The sequence below is a fragment of the Falco peregrinus genome, chromosome W (assembly GCF_023634155.1).
Source record: "Falco peregrinus isolate bFalPer1 chromosome W, bFalPer1.pri, whole genome shotgun sequence".
In the NCBI taxonomy this organism is placed as follows: Eukaryota; Metazoa; Chordata; class Aves; order Falconiformes; family Falconidae; genus Falco; species Falco peregrinus.
This window is the reverse complement of record NC_073743.1, coordinates 12912736-12933595: the sequence shown is the minus strand read 5'-3', so window position 1 is coordinate 12933595 and position 20860 is coordinate 12912736.

Sequence of the window (20860 nt, the reverse complement as noted above, 5' to 3'; positions counted from 1 at the left end):
TCATTCACCACTTCCCATGGGCAGGCAGGTGTTCAGCCATCCCCAGGAAAACAGAGCTCCATCACGCGTAACAGTTACTCAGGAAGACAAGTGCCATAATGCCAAATGCCCTTCCTTCTTCTTCCCCCAGCTTATATATATTCAGCATGATGTCATACGGTATGGAATACCTCTTTGGCTGGTTCAGGTCACCAGTCCTGGCTGTGTCCCCTCCCAATTTCCCATGCCCCTCCAGCCCTCTCACTGGCACGGCCCAAGAAAACAAAAAGTCCTTGATTTAGTATAAACATTACCTAGCAACAACTAAAACCATCAGTGTCCTATCAACATTGTTCTCCCACCAAATCCAAAACACAGCATTGCACCAGCTACTAAGAAGAAAATTAACTCTATCCCAGCTGAAACCCGGACATCTTATTCAAAAGAGCTGGCATACTTTTGTAAAACTGCTCTCATGAATTAAGTTATTAATGCATAACACATACAAGATTAGAGTTTATAATTTTATGAGAGAAACATACTACTTGCTTAAAAGAAGACAGGTCAAAGTTACACCAAGGTATAGGTCAAATCCCACTTCATCCTGTCAGCAGTACTCTACTCAAGCATCCTGTCTTTGACAGGATATAGAATATCACTAGAACTTTAAAACAATTCCTCCTACCCCAAAATCTCTCCTTGTGAGCAATGTAATAGTAGCATCAGCATACTTCCATTTAATCTTTATTACTACTTGTCTCATTTTCTGATCCTGGTATTGCAATATCTTCAGTTAATATACACTGCATTGGCAAATGCTCACAATTAATTATTACAACATGAAATGGTGACTCATACCTTAAATTAGTCAAAAGAAGAGCCAACAAGCTCCATGCATGTTTATGGTACAGCATAGGACAGATACATATATTGTACCATAAACATGCTCCATGTGTTTTTATGGTACAATATATGAAAATATTATGCTTTAAGATTCACAGAAGGATTTAAAATAAAATCTAATTTAATTTTCGGTTATCTTTACTTGCTAACCTACAACTAGATTTGCCAAATACCTTTGCAAATGTCGCTGGCATTTCCTGAACAATAGAAGTAGCTATATTCTAAAACAAAATTGCTTCCCAATGCATAACTAATATTTTATGAAGTTATTTATACATTGCACTTTACTCCATTCCTTTTTCTGAAAGGGAGACACAATTCTTGTTTGCTTACTTAAATTGTTTTAAGCAATTAATATGGCACAATTGTATCTAGCATATTAGATCCAACAGTAAACATCATCTAAGAAATTTCACAATGAGGATTTCCTCTTCCACACCCCTTGAAATTGCCTACCTCCTATTAGATTAATGTCTCTTATTAATGGGCCAAATTCTGCAGTTCTTATTACTCAAGCAGACTAACATCTTATTAACTTCAGAGAGAGATTTATGTAAGAATAATTTAGGCCAACAATAATATAGTGGATTTTATGGCTCTGTTCCCAGGCTCTCAAAAGGGATGTATATATACACCTTAACTGAATCTCACACCACTCTGTGGAGACAGCTCCACATAATCTCTCAAACACAAAAGGTATTCCACACAAACCTGCTAATTTGGACCTCATAAGAGTAAACAGAGTAATATCATTGGATTGCAAATAGCTAGTTGCTTGGGTATCATGATCATATTTGATTATATAGTTCTGAGCAAACAGTAGACACATCTCACTTCAAATACATAATTGGTGCAAAGTTAAAGTTTCTTTTAGGGACTATTTCAGTTATGAGGTGAAACAAAGATAGTGATTAAAATACAGTAAATAAACAGAAAGTGAGGGACTGGTAGCAACCAAAATCAATCAGAAGTTTTGAGCATAGAAAAAAAAATAGTAAGAAAAACTAAAGACCAGATTTGGGGGTGGGTAGGAAAATCATTCAGCAGGGTTAGAGAGCAAAAAAGTTTAAAATACTATTAATAATGAAGAAAACTAACAATGACAGAGACTTGCTACTAGATGGAAATGGTAGAAACTATACAGAACAGATGTAGATCTTGTTGCATAAGATGATAGTGTACTAATTTCAAATGTACTAATAAGAAATAAAGATGTTAGAAAGCTATCTGCTACACATTTCACTAGCAGATTAATAATTTTTATCAGAGAGACTTAGAAGAGTTGTCCAAGAAAACTTCTGGCCTGATAAAGTTAATTGTATTTTTATATGTATTGAAATACTACAAAGCTGAAAGTGAGCAAATATGCCATTCAGAAAAACAGAACAAAAATAAGTGGAATGATACTGATACCAATGAACTAATTGACTTTTCTTTAATCCTAAACCAGACAAAGGGAAAGGTGATCAAAAGATTCAGTTATTGTAAAGATATAGTAATATAAACACCAGTCAGAGTTTGCAACAAAGCAGGTTTTGCCAAGCAAACCTGATTTTCTTTTAGAACTGGTTTAACTGAAAATAGAAATACACAGCTGTGAATAGCTTTGTAACATATCAATTTAATATTGCTTGGAAGAGTAAAATAAAGCAGGTAACTAAATTTCACAAATGACTGCATTCTCAGAAGAGGAGTTTTAACTGGGAAATCATAATTTCTAGTGGAATTATATGAAAACTGATGAAAGTACTTAATTGTCTCAAGACAATTGAGCTATTTGGAAGTATACATGTGAACATAAACAGACAAAATAACACTAACGCTGCCTTTGGTGTTGACACACTGACTATAGTAATGTAATTCCATTAAAGTAATAATTTAATAAAATCAAAAGCAAGGACATTTAAAGAAAAGACAAAAAAAAGCAGTTGCACTTTGAGAATGTAGAACTGAACTCTGGAAAAAGCTGATTCTTAAAGAGAATTGGGAATCACAATGGATAAACAAATGAAGTTGTTGCCAACATAAACCTATAGCTGTAGTGGCTGATGCAATTCTTGTGTGCATACACACACACACAAGTGATCCTTTTCTAAGAATTTTAAAAGCCAAGATAGATACACTGTAGCTATGCATTTCCAGGGCTGGAAAATATGATTTACAGTGAGATTTAATAGACCTCATCTCTTCAGCTTACCAAAAAGAACACCAAAGATGACTTAATATAAATACACTAGCACTTATGTTTGTAAACTATTCTTAAAAATACAAAGGGCTTTTTTAAACTAGTCAAGAACAGTCCAGAAAAGATGTGCCTTAGCTATAATGTGAATATTCCACTCTTCACTGAATCCAGTATCTCGTTGCCTATTCATCCCAGAACTGCTTTCCAGGTCTAGTAAAGCTTATTAGTTTATGCTCTATTGCCTCATCTGTAATGTGTCCAAACCTTTCAGTGAAGTCCATCTCAGTGGTAGGCAAACATTGTTTCAAAGTTACTGTACTCAAAGCAAGAGCTACCAGATTCAATTATATGTATGAGAGGTCATGAAAAGATATCCACTTGCCCTTTTTGCCTGATATTTCAGAAACAAAAGACAAGAAAGGAGGAGCTGGAACAATAAGTACAGTCCTCAACACCTGAAGGCAACTGTGTAACAACCTCAAAATCCATACTAATATCCACTCTACTCTTGCCACACCACAAGCAATAAGAGTAATTTGTTATAAAATATCTCATAACAAATTAAGCTTTTTTATCCTTAAATCTCTTATTACAGAGAAAAATATACCATAGGAGGATAAGATAAAAGGGGAGAGGAAACAAAAAAAGGGTACTAACACCAGGAGTCCCTGGTAATGCCATGGTATTTCTTAGGTGAAATGTACTCAGATTAATTTAATCAGCTCATCACATTTTCAACAACTGCATCCAAAACATTCATAGATCCAGTGATTGTTATAAATACAGGCATTTGAGCAAGATTGCTCTATCCAAGTAATTGAGAAATTTATTTACTGATAACAATACTAATGCACTTCACATAAATGTACTTCCCATTCATACTTACCACAGTAAGATTAGTCTTAGGTGTCTCAGAGAAAGACAAATGCCTTCTCTTCAGTCTTACAGAAAACAGGCAAAAGCCTTAATGAATATTATTTCTTAATGACAATATAAGGCAAAAAAATACTATAGATATATTGAAAAATTTCCTACATAAGAAATGGATAGTGGAAGGAACCAAATACAGAAAGGGTCATCACAAGAACTTGACCAAACTCTTCTCACTTGACACACAGGCCACAGAACAACTTGTTATGTCAAGATCTTTGATTAAAGTAGATCCCTGAAAGTTACCAATTTTTTTGCAAATGGTTTGGCAATCTTCATAAATATTCCAGGTTGACTGGAATACTGTCTGTACTTTACTTACCTGAAAATTAGGTTGAAATACACAGCAGTTGACTGTATTCCTAAGCATAGTTATCAATTATTCTGTGAAAATTGTAAAAACAGCAATGGTACTACCATATGGTACAAAGGAAAACTCTGGATTACAGTCAGAGGAGATGGTGAATTTGAGTCCTTTTCTACTTTCATTACAGACTTCCCCATAGTTCACCTGTAAATTGAAGGATTGTGCAATTAGGTATTAACAAAAATACAGGAAATAACTTTACATAGAAAGGTAAATTTAATTTCTTCATTAATACCCAATGAAATTAATTTTAAGTAAGCTTCCCAACGTAACACAGCTCCTCAAATTTTGATCCTGGTTTTGGCTGGGATAGTTAGTTTTCTTCTTAGTAGCTGGTAGAGTGCTGTGTTTTGGATTTAGTGTGAGAATCACGTTGATACACTGATATTTTAGTTGTTGCTAAGTAGTGCCCACCCTAAATCAAGGACTTCTCAGTTTCCCATGTGTAAGAGACTGCATCAGTGAGAACCATCATTGCCACAGCAGATGTTTGTCTCAACATTGCTATGGCAGGAAGCCAACACCACTACTACCACAGCAGAGGTTTATCTCAACATTAAGGCAGGAATCCCACTGACTGACACCATGGAGTAATGGGGGGAGCTAATCCTGAGAAACTTAACCAAACCCCTGTGCATGCACCCAGACCCAGGACTGGGGGGATCGAGAGGCCTGGAGACCCCTGAGGACCACCTGACAGTATTGGGCACACCACTGCTGGGTGGAAGGTGTGGTTAAGAAGAACAGCTCGTGACAACCCTATAAAAGAACGGAACCAACCGACGTCAGATGGAATGCTCCCCCACCAAACTTGGAAATGAATCGGACTGTTGGGACACCGCAGCTCCGGGGTGGTAGCAATTGCTGTGAACTCTTTCATTATTTCCTTCATTCTTTCCTTCCTTTCTCTCTTTATCTCTCACTCTCTCCTTTGCATTTTCAAACCTGTTGTCAGGCAAATAAAATTCCTTGACTCTGTTTTTAGTCTTAATTCTGTTCCTGAGAATACAAGCAGAACCTCACTCTGGTCTTGGACCAGCATGCGACACCATGCTCTGCCAGTGAGCAGGTGCACAAGAAGTGGGAGGGAGCATAGCCAGGACAGCTGACCCGACCTAGCCAAAGGGATATTCCATACCATAGAACGTCATGCTGAGTATATAAACTGGGGAGAGTTGGCCAGGGGACACCAATCACTGCTCAGGGACTGGCTGGGCATCGATCAGCAGGTAGTTAGCAACTGTTTTGTGCAGCACTTGTTTTTTCCCCTTGTGTTTTATTACTCTCTCTCCCTCTCCTTTTCATTACTATTATTCTTATTTTACTTTATTTCAGTTATTGTTATCCCAACCCATGAGCTTTACCTTTTTCCAATTCTCCTCCCCATCCCACCAGGGGGTGTGGGTGTGGGTGAGAATTTGCACAGGCTGTTGCATGCCAAACCTACACTGAGCATCTAAACTGTCACTGAGATCAGAATCAGAATGGGTTCAGTAATTACCTCCTTAAGCATTTTCCTAGATGATCCAACATAATTTTCTCTCAGATATTAAAACTATTAAAAGAACTCCTTAGACACAACAGTATACAGTTATAAATAAAGATATAAGTTATGTTTTCTTAAGTTCTGTTGATTGGAAATGTAACATATGAGTCTTTAAAGAACTCACTTTAAGACAAAGCAATTACGTTTTCCTATCATGTTCTCCCTAAAATATGCCACATGTACACAATAAATATTGATATATCAATTTCTAAATATTAGTTTTCAAACAGAAGCCTAAGGAAGACCACCTTTAAAGTAGACTATGAAAAACAAAGAGATAACAATGTTTCTTGTAGTTGGTAGTGTTACCATGTAATATAGTCTGGTTTAGCTTTGCACCTATATTGTAACAGTATAATTACTATGGAGAGGTAAAGGCATTCTTTGGGAAGTTCCCCAAGTGAGACACAAGGAGAGGTCTTGCGCATTAAGGAACTGTGGTAAAGGAAAGGTTATAGCTCTGCTAGACAAAAGTCTGTGGAACAATTTTGTGCACAACTGTGGTATAGGTTCAGGGATGCCCAGAATTGGGATCTTTGTACGTAATTGCGGGTTAGAGTCCCACTGCGTACAACTGTGGTTTTGATCTTGGAATAGTATTGGATATTGACACCTGGATTATGTTTTAAGATGAAAATTTTTCTAAGTGTGTGAGTTAATTGTCTTGGATTTTTGAATTGTCCTGTCTAAGGTGTTTTGCTGTTTATTATAATTTGTGTTTACTCTTGTAGGAACAGCTCAATCTGTTGAAGGAAGTATTTTAAAAAGAAATCCCCCCTTGGAATGTTTATTGAAGCATTGGGGAAAGGGGGTGGGAGAAATCCTTTCACTCAGAAACAACTCATAGAACATTGTAATCATTGGTGGCCGATGCATACCCTTGATGACCAAGAAAAATGGCCAAAGAATGGAACTGTAAGATGCAATACGATATTGCAATTGATGTTATAGTGCAGGTGGTAGGGGAAATGGGATGAACTCTCATATGTGGATTTAGTTTTTACATGCTATGCCAAAGGCAATGAAGTAAAACAGGAGCTTAATGAATCACCATCAGCTTTTATAGAAAGGTTAAAAATAAGTGCTAGAAAATATACTAATCTAGATCCAGAAAACCCAGAAGAAGCTGTTCAATTTGCCTTTATTTTTATACAGAAATCATCCCCAGATATAAGAAAGAAACTTCAAAAATTAGAAGGGGTAGATTCAAGGCATCTAGGAAAAATGCTGGAAGTAGCATGGGCTGTTTTTAATAACTGAGAAAAAAGAGGAGTGGGGGAGGGGGCAGGTTGCCTCCTTCCACACAACCTATACAACCCTGTTTGGCAGAGGACCAATGTGCAATTTGTAAGAAAAAGGGACACTGGAAGAAGGAATGCCCTAACTTGGATCCTGCTTTGCAAGCTATTGAGTTGATGACATTAGATGGTGAGTCCCAAAGAGAACCGAGGGAGTCATTCCCAGCTGAACCCCTGGTTATGTTAAAGCTGGGAAATGATGAGATAGAATTTTTGGTAGATATAGGAGCTACTTATTCTGTACTCAATACTTGTAAAGGAGGTCTTAGACAAGAAACTGTAAATGTTGGTGACACAGGGAAAAGTGAGAATTGGCCCTTCCTGCGACTTCTAAAATTCAAGTTAGGAAAACAATGGGTAACTCATTAATTTTTATATATACCTGAATGCCCAATGCCTTTGATGGGAAGAGATTTATTAAGTTGGATGCACAGATAGTTTTTACTATTGGAGAAGTACAATTGTTAATATCTGAATCTAAAGCTGTGGAAGCAAAGATTTTTATGCTACAGAATACACAGAGATCATAGGAAGAAACCCCTGAAGAGGTAGAAGATGCAGTAACCCCTTTGGTATGGGCTAGTGGTATCCCAGATTGATCCAAGTTGGCCGAGTCGATAAGAATAATTTTAAAGATCGAAATTAAACTGGTAAGACAAAACCAATACCCTATTAAGTGGGAGGATAGGAAGGGATTGGAAGAGTTAATATTGAAATTCTAAAATTATGGATTGTTAGTAGAATGTGAATCGGTATATAACACTCCAGTATTGCCAGTAAAGAAACCAAATGGGGAGTTATAGATTAGTGCAAGATTTAAGAGCCATAAATCAGGCTGTTCTAGACATTCATCCCAGTGGTAGCTAACCCATATACCTTGCTGACATCCTTAAGGGAAAAGCATAAGTGGTTTACAGTACTTGATCTTAAGGATGTTTTCTTCTTCATACCTCTAGACAAAAGTAGCCAGGCAATATTTGCCTTTGAATGAGAAAGCCCCACCACCAGATGCAAAACTCAACTTACTTGGGCAGTATTGCCACAAGGGTTCAAAAATAGTCCAACAATATTTGGCAATCAACTGGCAAAGGAATTAGAATTGTGGAAAAAGGAAAATCCAGAAGGACTAATATTACAGTATGTGGATGATATTTTATTGGCTACAGAAACTCAGGGAGAACGCCTGCAAATGACTATAAACTTGTTAAATTTCTTAGGACAAGGAGGATATCATGTATCAAAGGGCAAAGCCCAAGTAGGAAAAGAAACTGTGATCTATCTAGGATTTGAGATTTCCCAAGGGCAATGGAAACTGGAAACTAACAGGAAAAAATCAATCTGCCAAACTCCAGAACCAAGAACTGTGTGACAGCTAAGGGCATTCCTGGGCATGGTCAGATGGTACAGATTGTGGATTCTCAACTATGGATTATTGGTTATGAAACCCTGAAGGGCTCAAAAGAGAACCACTTACTATGGACCCTGAATGACGAACAGCCTTTAAGAATTTTAAAAGGACTCTGATGTAAGCACCTGCATTGGGATTACCTCACTTGTCTAAGCCTTTTGAGCTATTTGTATATGAAAGACTACATTTGGCCCTGGTGTGCAGACTCAAAGATTGGGAACATGGAGGAAAGCTGTGGGATATTTTTCTGAACAATTGGACAATGTGAGCAAAGGTTCACCAGGATGTTTGCGTGCTCTGGCCACAACTGTTCTCCTAATTCAAGAAGCAAGAAAATTAACAATAGGACAGAGAATAACAGTATATGTTTTGCATATGGTGGTTTCTGTTTTAGAACAAAAGAGGGGACATTGGTTGTCTCCAAGCCACATGCTCAAGTTATCTTGTTGGAGCAAGATGATTTAGAACTTAAAACCACTACAGCAGTTAACCCAGCAATTATTTTAAATTCAGAAACAAAGGATTCTGAATCCCTGTATCATGATTGCCTACAAACTATTGAACATGTATATTCAAGCAGACAGGATCTGAGGGATGAGCCATTAACTGATCCTGATTTGGAATTGTTTACTGATGGTAATAGCTTTGTACAAGATGGAAGACGGATGGCCAGATATGCAGTGGTTACAACTACACAGGTGATAAAGGCCGAGGCTCTACCCATCAACACGTCAGCCTAGAGGGCAGAACTGATAGCACTAAACAAGCCTTGAAGGTAACTGAAAGAAAAAGAGTAAATATATGGACTGATTCAAAATATGTATTTATTTCATGCACATAGCCATCTGGAAGTAAAGAGGACTGTTGTTGGCCCAAGGATCACCTATTAAATACAAGGAAGAAATTCTTCAACTTCTACAGGATATCAAAAAAAACTAAGGAAGTGGTGATAATGCATTGCAAAGTACATCAATTTGGATAGTCTGCAGTAAATGTGGGTAATCGATTGGCTGATAAAACTGCTAAGGAGGTGGCTGAACAAAGCATCCTTGCATTATTAGTGCCAGAAAAATAGGTACAGCTCCCAGTTCTGAAGCCCAATTATAGTGAGGCAGATCAACAATCAGCATCACTGTTAAAAGCAACTATAGAGAGGGCTGGTTAATAACTCCCACAAAACAAGTCATTGTTCCATTGCAAATAATAACTGATTTTGTAGAAAAGAGACATGAAGAAACACATTGGTGTAGTGAGGCTATGATCTCCAGTCTTCAAAATTCGATTATAAGTGTAGGAATGATTGGAATAGTAAAGTCTGTAATAGCAAAGTGTCCCATTTGTCTAAAAAAATAATCTCATTAACAGGAAAAGAACACCCCCAGGGACCACTAAGCAGGGAAATTCACCTGGAGATTACTGACAAATGGATTTTTCTGATCTACCAAGAGAAAATGGGTATAGGTATATTTTAGTACTGATTGATACTTTCTCGAGATGACCGGAAGCTTTTCCCTGTTGCACCAACAAAGCTAGAGAAGTAACTAAGGTACTACTCAAAGAAATAATACCAAGGTTTGGGGTACTGATAGGAATGTCCTCTGATCGAGGTCCACATTATGTAGCAGACATTGTTCAGCAGTTAAGTAAAACCCTTGGTATCAGATGGGATTTACATACTCCATGGAGATCACAATCAAGTGGAAAGGTAGAAAGAATGAATCAAACCTTGAAATGACAGATCAGTAAAATATGTCAGGAAATTTCTTTAAAATGGCCACAGGCCCTTCCATTAGCTCTTTTGAGAATTAGGATACAATCACAACCCAAAAGTAAGATTAGCCCTTATGAGATATTATATGGAAAACTATATCAAATACTATTAATACATGTACAGGGCAAGACAGATTTAAAGTTATAGTTGATTTCTTTAGGAATGGTCCTTGTGGCTCTCTGACGACACATTGTCCTGACAGGACCACTTGCACCGGACACCTATGTACATCAGTACCAGCCAGGGGCCTTTGTATACATAAAGACTTGGAACTCTGAACCCCTACAAGAAAAGCGGAAATGACTTTATCAAGTATTACTAACTACAAATACTGCAGTTAAGTTAGAAGGAATTGATTCCTGGATTCATTATACTAGGCTTAAGAAGATTCCATAAGAGGTATGAACTTCAACATCGATGGAACCATTAAAGATATTTTTGAAATGTCATCATCAAACAACCAGCACTGAATAACTTTCTCTCAAAAGAACACCAACTATAAAGTGGAGTGAGATGAAACAATGGACTAGAATAACCTTATTTGTACTTTCAGTAGATAGTGAGAACAGTCAAATTTTGATGGCTTACTAATCGTATTGATCGTAGTCACTTGCTGTGTGGTTCAGTGTGTTCCATTGTGTAGACTCCAGATTTATAAGGAAAGGATGTGAGATTCATGATGTGTATAACATCATTGTAATATAGTCTGGTTTAGCTTTGCAACTATATTTCTTATATATTCTGGTTTAGCTTTGCAACTATATTGTTTGTTTCAGTGTAATTACTATGGAGAGATTGCTAACCAACCCTGGTTGTATAATTTTACACTAAGGGGGAAAGAGTAATTTAAAACTTATGATCACTGAGGGGATTGTACAGTAACTGAGGAGACCACTGTATAGGTAACTAATGAAAAAAATTTGGACTCTCCTTGGATTCCCCATATAAGGGAAGTAAATTAAGGGTCAGTGATTGGTCAGCTGTAACTGTAGGGTCAACTATTGTTTGAGACCCCTTAGAAGACTCTAAGATACCTGTAAGGAGTATGTGCGACAATTAACAAAGAACCACCTGTTGAACGAATATGTATGATTTTTCTGAGAAATGTAATGCATGATCATAAGTATGTATTATATAATTTTGTTTTCATGAAACATACAGCATGCACGTTAGGTGGAACAATCCCCCATACATCTGTTACCAAAATCTCGGAATAAAGAACTTATCAACACCAATGTGATGTAGATAAGCAGACACTTCTTTATTGAAGGCCAGGTGCGTGAGTGAGTCCTCTCACGATCAACGCACACCAAGTTTCAAAATCATATACCTTATATAGAACTTATTCGTACATATTCATTAAGTATTCATGCATAAACATAGTATTTCCTGAAAAACATTAACATACTCTCCTCCCATATCCGATTCTGCTCAGTAAAGGTTAGAAAGGTCTGGAAATGGGTCTGGGGTAAAATTTGGGTAGGTGGTACATGAGTCAGTGGTCGCGAACTCCCCCTTCCGGAATTACCTTTCACTTAAGGTAACTGTTTCTTGGCAGGTAACTACAAGTTGCTTCACTCGACTCTCCTCAGTTCCCATTACTTCTACATTTTGACATTGTAGTACATTCTCCCAGGTTACATATAAACAATCATCTTGAATCTTAAGTCTGTTATCTAAGACATTCCTACTAGGTGATTCTGACCAATTCCTTCATGTAGAAGAATGGCTGCAGAAGCGTGGCCTTAGAATCTCTGAAGATCTGCACAATCCAGGCCTGGTATTACAATAGGCCTGTAATTTATAATTGTGCTGAAGTTGCTGTGCTGAAGTTAACAAGAAAGGTAGCCTTGAGCTATTCTTGAATCCTGAGGCCAAGTAATTATGTTGTGCCAACAGGCCGTGGCTCTAACAAGATACAGCTGCTGGGAAAGCAGGTGCAGGGCCAAGAAAGATAGGGACCGGTATGGGAATATAGGGAGTAACAAACTACAAGGCTGAAGCACAGCAACTCAATTAGCTACATGGATAGAATGCTTATTTTAGTCATGATAATTAGGGGTGTGAGAACTGCGCGCGCTTAGAGACTAATAACCAATTATATTTTTGCTTTGTGAATATGCATGTGTATCGGTTCTATATAAGTAGTGTTAGAAACTAATAAAGTTGAGCAAGATGCATAACTCATATTGAGCGACTTCTTGACTCCGGCGAACCCTTCTTCCAACACCTTCGGCCTTGGTACGGGGTTATACAGAGGATTTCATAACAGCTGTTGCTGTACAATACAAGTTTAATTAAAATATTTCTTATAACTCTATATTCTTATTAAAATAACTCTATATTCCTAATCAAATGTGGTTAATTAATTCTATTAGCAGATATGTAACACATCCAGTGCTGCAATAATGAATGCATGCTTCTTAATGCTACGTTGGTGTTAAGTTTTCTTATTCCCAATTTCAATGACAGTAGTGGGTGTAGGCCTGACCACATTGCTTTATTCAGTTTCAGCAATAATTGTAAAGTGAGTTTCTGCTCTTAGCCTAGTATCTATTGAGTGCTTTCACCTCAGAAAGATACTTAAAACCCAGTTTACTGCAAGACTTTTAGTCCACAGATTTAACAAAGATTGACCTACTGTTCTCCTGTAAGTGGGCTTGTTATCTGGTGCGCAGCGCAAATTCACACATCGAGTCAAGGTATTGCTTATACCTGTATTCTAGTTTGCATAAAGTAGGGAGCTAGGTGGTAACCCACAAATGCCTAGTTCCCCGATTGTAAAAACCTTGGACTATTTATACAGTTTAGCATACAAAGTGCTAAAGGAAAAATTCACACAGACATGGGTACCACTAGGTTTGCTTTAATCACAACTCAGAGTTGGGCCACCACCTCAGTGGCAGAGAACAAAGGGATACAGCACAGCTTATATACACTTATCAAATCATTAGTCAATGTCCAAAGTTTTTAGAAGTTTCCTTTGGTCTTGTCAGTTCTGAGAATCCATCACCTGACCCTGTCCCAGTTGATTCATCTATTTGGTTCCAGTCTCTGCCTTGGTTCCAAGGTCCTCCTCGGATCATGATCTTCTTTCTGCCTACTTTCACTCACACAGTCCTTCAAGCACATAGTCTTTGAACAAGCAATTCCTATTCACATGTACCAATTTTTCTAAAAACAACTGCATTTCTGAGAGCACCTATGTATACAAATTGATCATCTATTGTTTCTCTATTCTCCCACTGATTAACTTGACTGGGTTTTAAACCAGCCTTGGATTAGGGCTATACAAGGGCTGAGGCCTGGTTCTGCCATTTAGCAGCTTCAGCACTTTAAATGTCTTCATTCAAAATACATTTTCTTTAACACAAAGACATCAGCTTTCAAGCTTTCACTGGTTACAAGTTACCCACCTCTTTCATTACTTAGTAAACTGTTTCCCATTTGTCAAATAATTCTCTCTTCTCATGTTAATTACTTTGCATTTTCAGTCTCAACTTCTTTTGGGTCTGGGGGATTTCTTGAGTCAGTGGTCAATGAGTTGGTGGACACGATCTCCCCCTGCCGGAATTACCTTTCCCCTAGTTTTGCTGAGCTCACTGCTTGTGGTGAGCTTCCTATCAGCTCATCTGTCTTGTGGAGGTGCTTCCTTAGTGAAGTACCTTTTCTAAACAAAAGGATTTGCAGGTGCCTAAGGAAGTGCTTAGCAGGACATACAAAGTGCTTATCCTAAATTAACTCTTAACAACTAATTCACTCTGTTTGTCTTAGTCAATATGCTAACCATACATTCAAGTTTATTAATCATTTAATATCACTACCACTACCTGCTACCCATTTGCTTAACAGAGTTGACTGATGTTGCAGAAAACTACATTTCTGAAGTGCATATGACGTGCGGAATTAGACTCTATAACTCGAAAGTTATAAAGTAGGTATGTTTATTGCGCGCAGATGCACGGGGGATCGCTCCTCCACAAGCGTGCATACCCGAAGTGACGAACCATCTCACATTTATACAATGAACAAATGAATATTCAATTAACGCCTATACATATTTGTTACCTAAACCCCGCTTCGTATGTTAATTAGCTTATCAGTTCGTTTCCTGGAATGTGGTGGTCTTGCAGGTTTGTAGGTGATTCATGTTCTTGTGACCATCCGATCTTCTTCAGGTGATTCATGTCCTTGTGACCACCCGATCTTCTTCAGGTGATTGTGACCACCCAATCTTTTCCAGCAAGGAGACTTAGCACTCCCTCCCTCTAGATAGCATTTGAATGTCTCTCATCTTTTCTTATTCTCTTTTAAATAGCCCCTTTGTTAGAGGAAGAAGGGCAGGCGTCTCCCCTTTGTTAGAGGAAGAGGGGCAGGCGTCTCCCCGTCTCCCCTTTGTTAGAGGAAGAGGGGCAGGTGTCTCCTCAAAACTGTGGTTGTCACCGCACCCATGACTAGTCACCATACCCACATTCCTTAAGCAGACACATACAATCACAATCCATGTCCATTATCCCCATTTCACATTTCTCCATATCAATCCCCCCTTTTCTATTAAATTAAGTAAATTCTTTTACTTAAGCAGCCTTCCCGAATGATATAAAGCATCATACATAAGTGTTACTCTTTTAAACATTCTCCAAACCCACAAATATAACATAATGGTTAGTATTAAGGAGATTCCTAAACTGATCAATAAGATCACAATGGGGTGTACCAGAGTGTTAAGAATTCCTGTTGCAGAGGGTGACCAGCCAAAGAGAGTATCCCACCAATTATGGTTTCCATCCTGTTCTACCTTTTTTAAAACTTTCTTGATCCCCTCTACATCATGATGGATCATAAGAAGAGTTTCATGTCCCTTTTCTTTGGTTTCTTCCAGTATACGTTGTAAATCTGCATGTTTTAATAGTTCTTTTATACTGCTTATATTTAGTCCTATGGGGGTAGGAATTATTATCTGTGATAGGGTAAAATTGGATTTTAAGAATTGATGAGACACTACTGGGGCTGAGTAACTAAAATCGCATCCTGTGATAGTAGTAAAATTACAAATACAATAATTTGAATACTGTGCAGTCTCTTTTACCTCCCCATCTATGGTTATTGTGTTACACTTAGTTCTCAAACACGCACATCCCTTCCCTGCATATATAATTACTGTTTTCAAGTTTGCATTTGGTCGGGCCTCGAAATGACATATTTTCTGATCTGTATCTAAACAAGTATCCTGAGCCATTATAGTATTGCTTTCACAGAGGAAGCCCTGCTGTTCTCGCATAATACAAGATTCTAAGTCTACTGTTTGCCACTTGTCGCCTATCTTTCTGGCCCATGTTCTATGTTCAAAAGGGTATAGGAGCACCCCATTATGGTTAATGGGCTACAATGGGGTGTATGGTAATTATTACTGCATTACGTATGGTTAACACAAAAGCTGTGATTGTGTGTGTGTTGGGGTCATAGGTAAAGTTCACCATTTTCCACCATGACTGGAGTTTTCTTTCTACCTCCGTAGCACTGTCCCAAACCATCTTTCGAATTTCTGTAGGAAATATGCCTTCCTCTCCTTCTCTTATTATGGATGCAGCTATTGATTGCATCCACATTTGGGCTTGGATGCAACTTAGAGCCAGGGCGACGTCATCCTGTAAACCACCTAATGCCTTAGTGATGAGTTGATGATCTTCCATGTTTATTTGTTCCCACCTGGGGAGTACCTTCGATATCAACCATTGATGTGCCCCTAATGCCAATAATGAAGATTTTAGTGGTTGTTGTAGTTTTGATAGATCGGCCGTGGTGGCGGCTAGTTTATTCATTATCACCTCTGAGTCTATGGAATTTAATACTCCGAGTCCTGTTCCCAACATTCCAGTTACATCTCTCACTATTCTGTTTCGATAAATATTTCCCCTTTTTCTTAACCAAGTTGTCCATCCCTCATAAGAGGTTCGTAAGAAGGGGGAACAGGATGGCTTAACATCAGAAACATTGACTTGTATTTTTAACTCTATTCTTTTAAGAGACCATTCTGGGTTAAACAACATTTGTTGCTGACCTGTATTTCTGATTACATATGGTCCAATTGTATAAATCTTTGGATCTGGTTTAGTTAATTTAAGATCAAGCGTTAATGGGGTTGTTGTAACTGTGGTGGTGGTAGGAACAGTGGTTAGCATGATTGTTATTTTGATCTTATAAGTCAGAGCTGTTCTTGGGGATTCCTTTCCTAGGCATATTATAAAGATGGGCTCGGTTAAGGTAAAATTGTGCCAACATTCCCGTGAATTAAAGCACATGGTTGTATTTAGAAGGGTAAATTCCTTATCTACCTTTCTGACATTAATCTGGGTGTCTCCGGAAATCTTGGTGTTATCCTTTTCATTATATGTTTGACACCCTACTTTTATCTTATCTCCTAATTTTCCCCATAATCGGTCGACTTTGTGTACATCCTCCCGATCCCATTGATTCCTTTGGTACACCTCATTTTCAGAAAAAACCACCATAGCTAGTTTCGTCTTTTGAGTCCACCTTTCCCATTATTCCAGTGTGTTTTTTCTGGGCATGATTCCAAGGCCAATTATCAGGCTCTTGGTTGTAGGCAAGAGAGAGGGTACAAAAAAACACAAATGGTTTAAACCCACTATTGATCATTTTAAGAATCTAAACGTTCCTCATATTTGATCAAAAATATCTTTCTTTGTTTGAGTTGGGGCTTACTAATAACAAGTTGGGCAAGACTGGCCACTGGCTCAGTCCCAGACTCTTGTTCTATATTGTTTGTTGTGGTGCCCTTCCCATATGGTGGATCCGCAACCTCTCAGGTTCACTTACTTGCCACCCACATTGTTCCCATTTGTCTGAGTAAATTTGAGTTTCAGTTCTTTTTTATCTGGGGTTACTTTCCAAGAAGTTGCAGGGGCTTTCTTAATCCGGGTATGGTGAATCCAAGAATTCTGTCCCTCAACCTTGATTGCAGTGTAGGTGGTGAGTAGGACTTGAAAAGGTCCGGTCCACTGTGGTTCCAGGGTTTTATCTGCAAAACACTTAACGTATACATAGTCTCCTGGTTGTATATCGTGAACAGGTCCATCCAGACCCCTACTGCGTGTTCCCATCACATGCTTCTCAATTCTTATTAATTGTTTGTTTAGTGCCACCATATAGGAAGTCATTGTTTCTTCACCAATCTGTGAAGACGTCCCCTTTTGTACCCCATAGGGTCGTCCATATAAAATTTCAAATGGGCTAAGCCCCTCTTTTGCTCTCGGTCTAGTTCGAATTCGTGTAAGAGCTAATGGCAAAGACTGGGGCCAAGTTAGATTTGTTTCTTGGCCTAACTTGACAATCTGTTGTTTGATTAGATGATTCATCTTTTCCACCTGGCCACTCGATTGTGGTCGGTATGGGGTATGTAATTGCCAATCTATTCCTAGATGGTGGCTAATTTGTTGCACTATTCTGGACACAAAATGTGGTCCTCTATCCGAGGACATTACCGCTGGGACTCCAAACCTAGGTATTATCTCTTGGAGTAGTATTTTGGTCACTTCCCGGGCTTTAGCAGTTCTGCACGGGAAGGCTTCTGGCCAACCTGAAAAGGTATCCATTAGTACCAATATCGATACCCCCCTTTTCTAGGGGGTTCCGAGAAATCGATCTGCCAGTGTTGCCCTGCATAATTCCCTCTGCTAATGTTCCCTAGTTTTATTTTATTTGCTGTATTGGGATTATTGTGTAAACACATTTCACATTGCTGAGTCACCTGTTTTATTACAGTATACAAGTTTCGCCCTTTCAATTTCTGATTTAGACTTTTATATAAAGTATCAGCTCCCCAATGAGTCTTATTAATAATAGGGCTGTGGTCCATATTAAATTGGATGGTACCACTATACAACCATCCCTTAAATAAATCCACTTACTTAATTTTATTTTATAATTCATGTCCTGAATTACCTTTAAGTTTTCTTTAGAATAGTTTGGCTCTTGATCTGTACTTACAGTTTGGATTTTATCATCTGGTATTAAGGATAATTCCTCCTTTCCTACCTCCTCTGTTACTTGTCTGGCCTCATGGTCGGCCAGGCAGTTTCCAATTTCCAAATCAGTGCCTCAGAGTGGGCCATGCCTCGCATCAAGGTCTGGCATGGCATATGTTCCCACCGCTCAACGCCTACTGGGTTGCAGCCAACAGCGGAGCTCAAGATTCTTCTTGGTGGCAAACACAGAGGCCAACCCAGTCTTGCCCTTGACTATGGTAGGAGGCACCTGACCAACCTTATTCCTTGTACTTCGTTGTCAATGCAGTTTCATCTGCACATCCCATAACAAGTCACTGTCATGGCAAAACACACAGATTTACATTAGTAGAACTACTACAGAGTGTATTTTATTTCACTTTTTCTGCCAATATCCCCACAGCCTTGCTGACCAAGGGATATTGTTTTTATCTGAACTGAGCAAGCCTCCCCCTTATCATTTTACTGTATCAGGTAAAGCATTTTTCACCTTTCCTGGAATTTATTTTCAGATACACCTGGTTAAAAATTTCTCTTACTTCAGGGAGGTCCTCTTTTCCTCTTTTCTGCTGAATTAAAGATAAGCTCAATATTTCAATTACTTGATCATATTTAACTTTTAATTTCATTTCCCCTTCTTTAAACGTCTAGATGTTCTAATAAATCTCATCCCAACAAAGATTTTAGTGAATTTGGCATTCTTATTTGTTTTTTTTTTTTAGTTTGTACTTTAAAGGTTTCAGGATGTTTTCCTGGTGGCCAGCAGCTCCCACAACTGTAACAATTTTTTTTTTTTTTTTTTTTTTTTTTTTAACTGAAGTTTAACAAGTAAGTTGGTTTTGTATTCACTAAAATTCCACCTCATACCCATTCCCTGCCCTAGAAGGGCCGTTACCGGTCCTGTTGTACTGCAAATGCTGCAGCAATTGGGGTGACATTGTCAGGTCCTTCTGCTCAATTGTCAGCAAGAGCAACCCCTCCTCCTCACCAGCAGAAGGGTTCGGGGCAGGAGATGCTCTTCCTGCTCTGCAGGTTACACAAGCCTGCCTCTGCAGCAGCACTTCTGTTTTAACTCTTTCTCACCCTGAATGCAAATCTGCTACTTGTTGCTTTAAGTCTGTGTTCTTACATATCAGGCCTTTGCAAGCAAACAGAAAACATCCTGCCATGCATCCCAGCATGATTCAGTTGCACCTTCGAGGGGGTACGGGGGTTTGTACAAACTCACCCCAACACTTTCACAAGGTCTTTGATTCTTCACACACACACGCATGCCTCAGGTTTTACATACATCAGTACAAGTTTTTATATCTTACAACGTGTTTCATTCTGGTTGCTCCACAGAAGGAACCGCAACCTGAGCTTTTTAACACAAAATTTCAACAAGAACATCTTTCTAGTTTAGGTCTCAGTTTTTCCTATCCTTTTCTAGAGCCACAATCAAAGATCAGGTGATGTTAATCCCGCACTCTTTCTAGTGCTAGTACCATAGGATCCCGAGGGGGTACTAATCCACAGTCCTTTTGCCACTCAGGTTTGTCCTGGAGGACGAAGAACATGTCTGCATACGATACTTCGTCCCATTTTCCTTCTCTTCTCAGACACAACATTAATTGCAGGAGAGTGTTATAATCTAACGTTCCTCCCTCCTGAGGCCATTTCGCATCGCTCTCCAATTTATACAAAGGCCACCACTGATTACAATATTTAACCAATTTCCTTCTATTTTCGGTACCACCCTGTCCTACAATATCACTCCAATGTTTTAATATACAACCCAAAGGCGATTTTTCACAGGGCTTACTCCTTCCATTTCCCATTTTGCAATTTTAATTACTTTGTTTTTCTCCGGCCGCCTTAGCCACCCAAGGTTGGAAACGCGGATAGAGCTTTTTACTCGTTTTGCACTCAAACGCCTGTCTCAAGCACTCTTGCACTCACACTTAGTCAAAATAATTAAGCTATACACGGAAAATCAAAATGCGCATCTCAATCACACCATTCACACTCTCCGGGCAGCCCGCAGTCACACAAGCAGTATGTTATACGGTACCGTGCACTTATGTACAAACTCTTAGGAACACTAACAGTTCACAAAGTATGCATTTCAATGAACAATTGCCAAAAAACAAACAACAAACAAAAACCAATTTTTCCTGGTCTTAAGCAGAGTGTTAAGTTTTCCGCTATTTGCCACAAATTACCAGAATGTTAATATTTTTCAACATACATTTCATAACTCCGAGTTTTGAACATATAACAAGACAACACATAGAACAAACAAGACACAGAGCGCTATTTCAGTTGTTACATTCCAGGAATTCCCCAATTCTTAAGACAACCTAAAGGAAGTTTTTAGCTTCCTCTTTTTCCTACGCAAAAGTTTCCCTTTTACTTTTGCTGTGAGGTCCCTCTTGTTCCTGTGAGATTCCGCCTTATTCCGTCC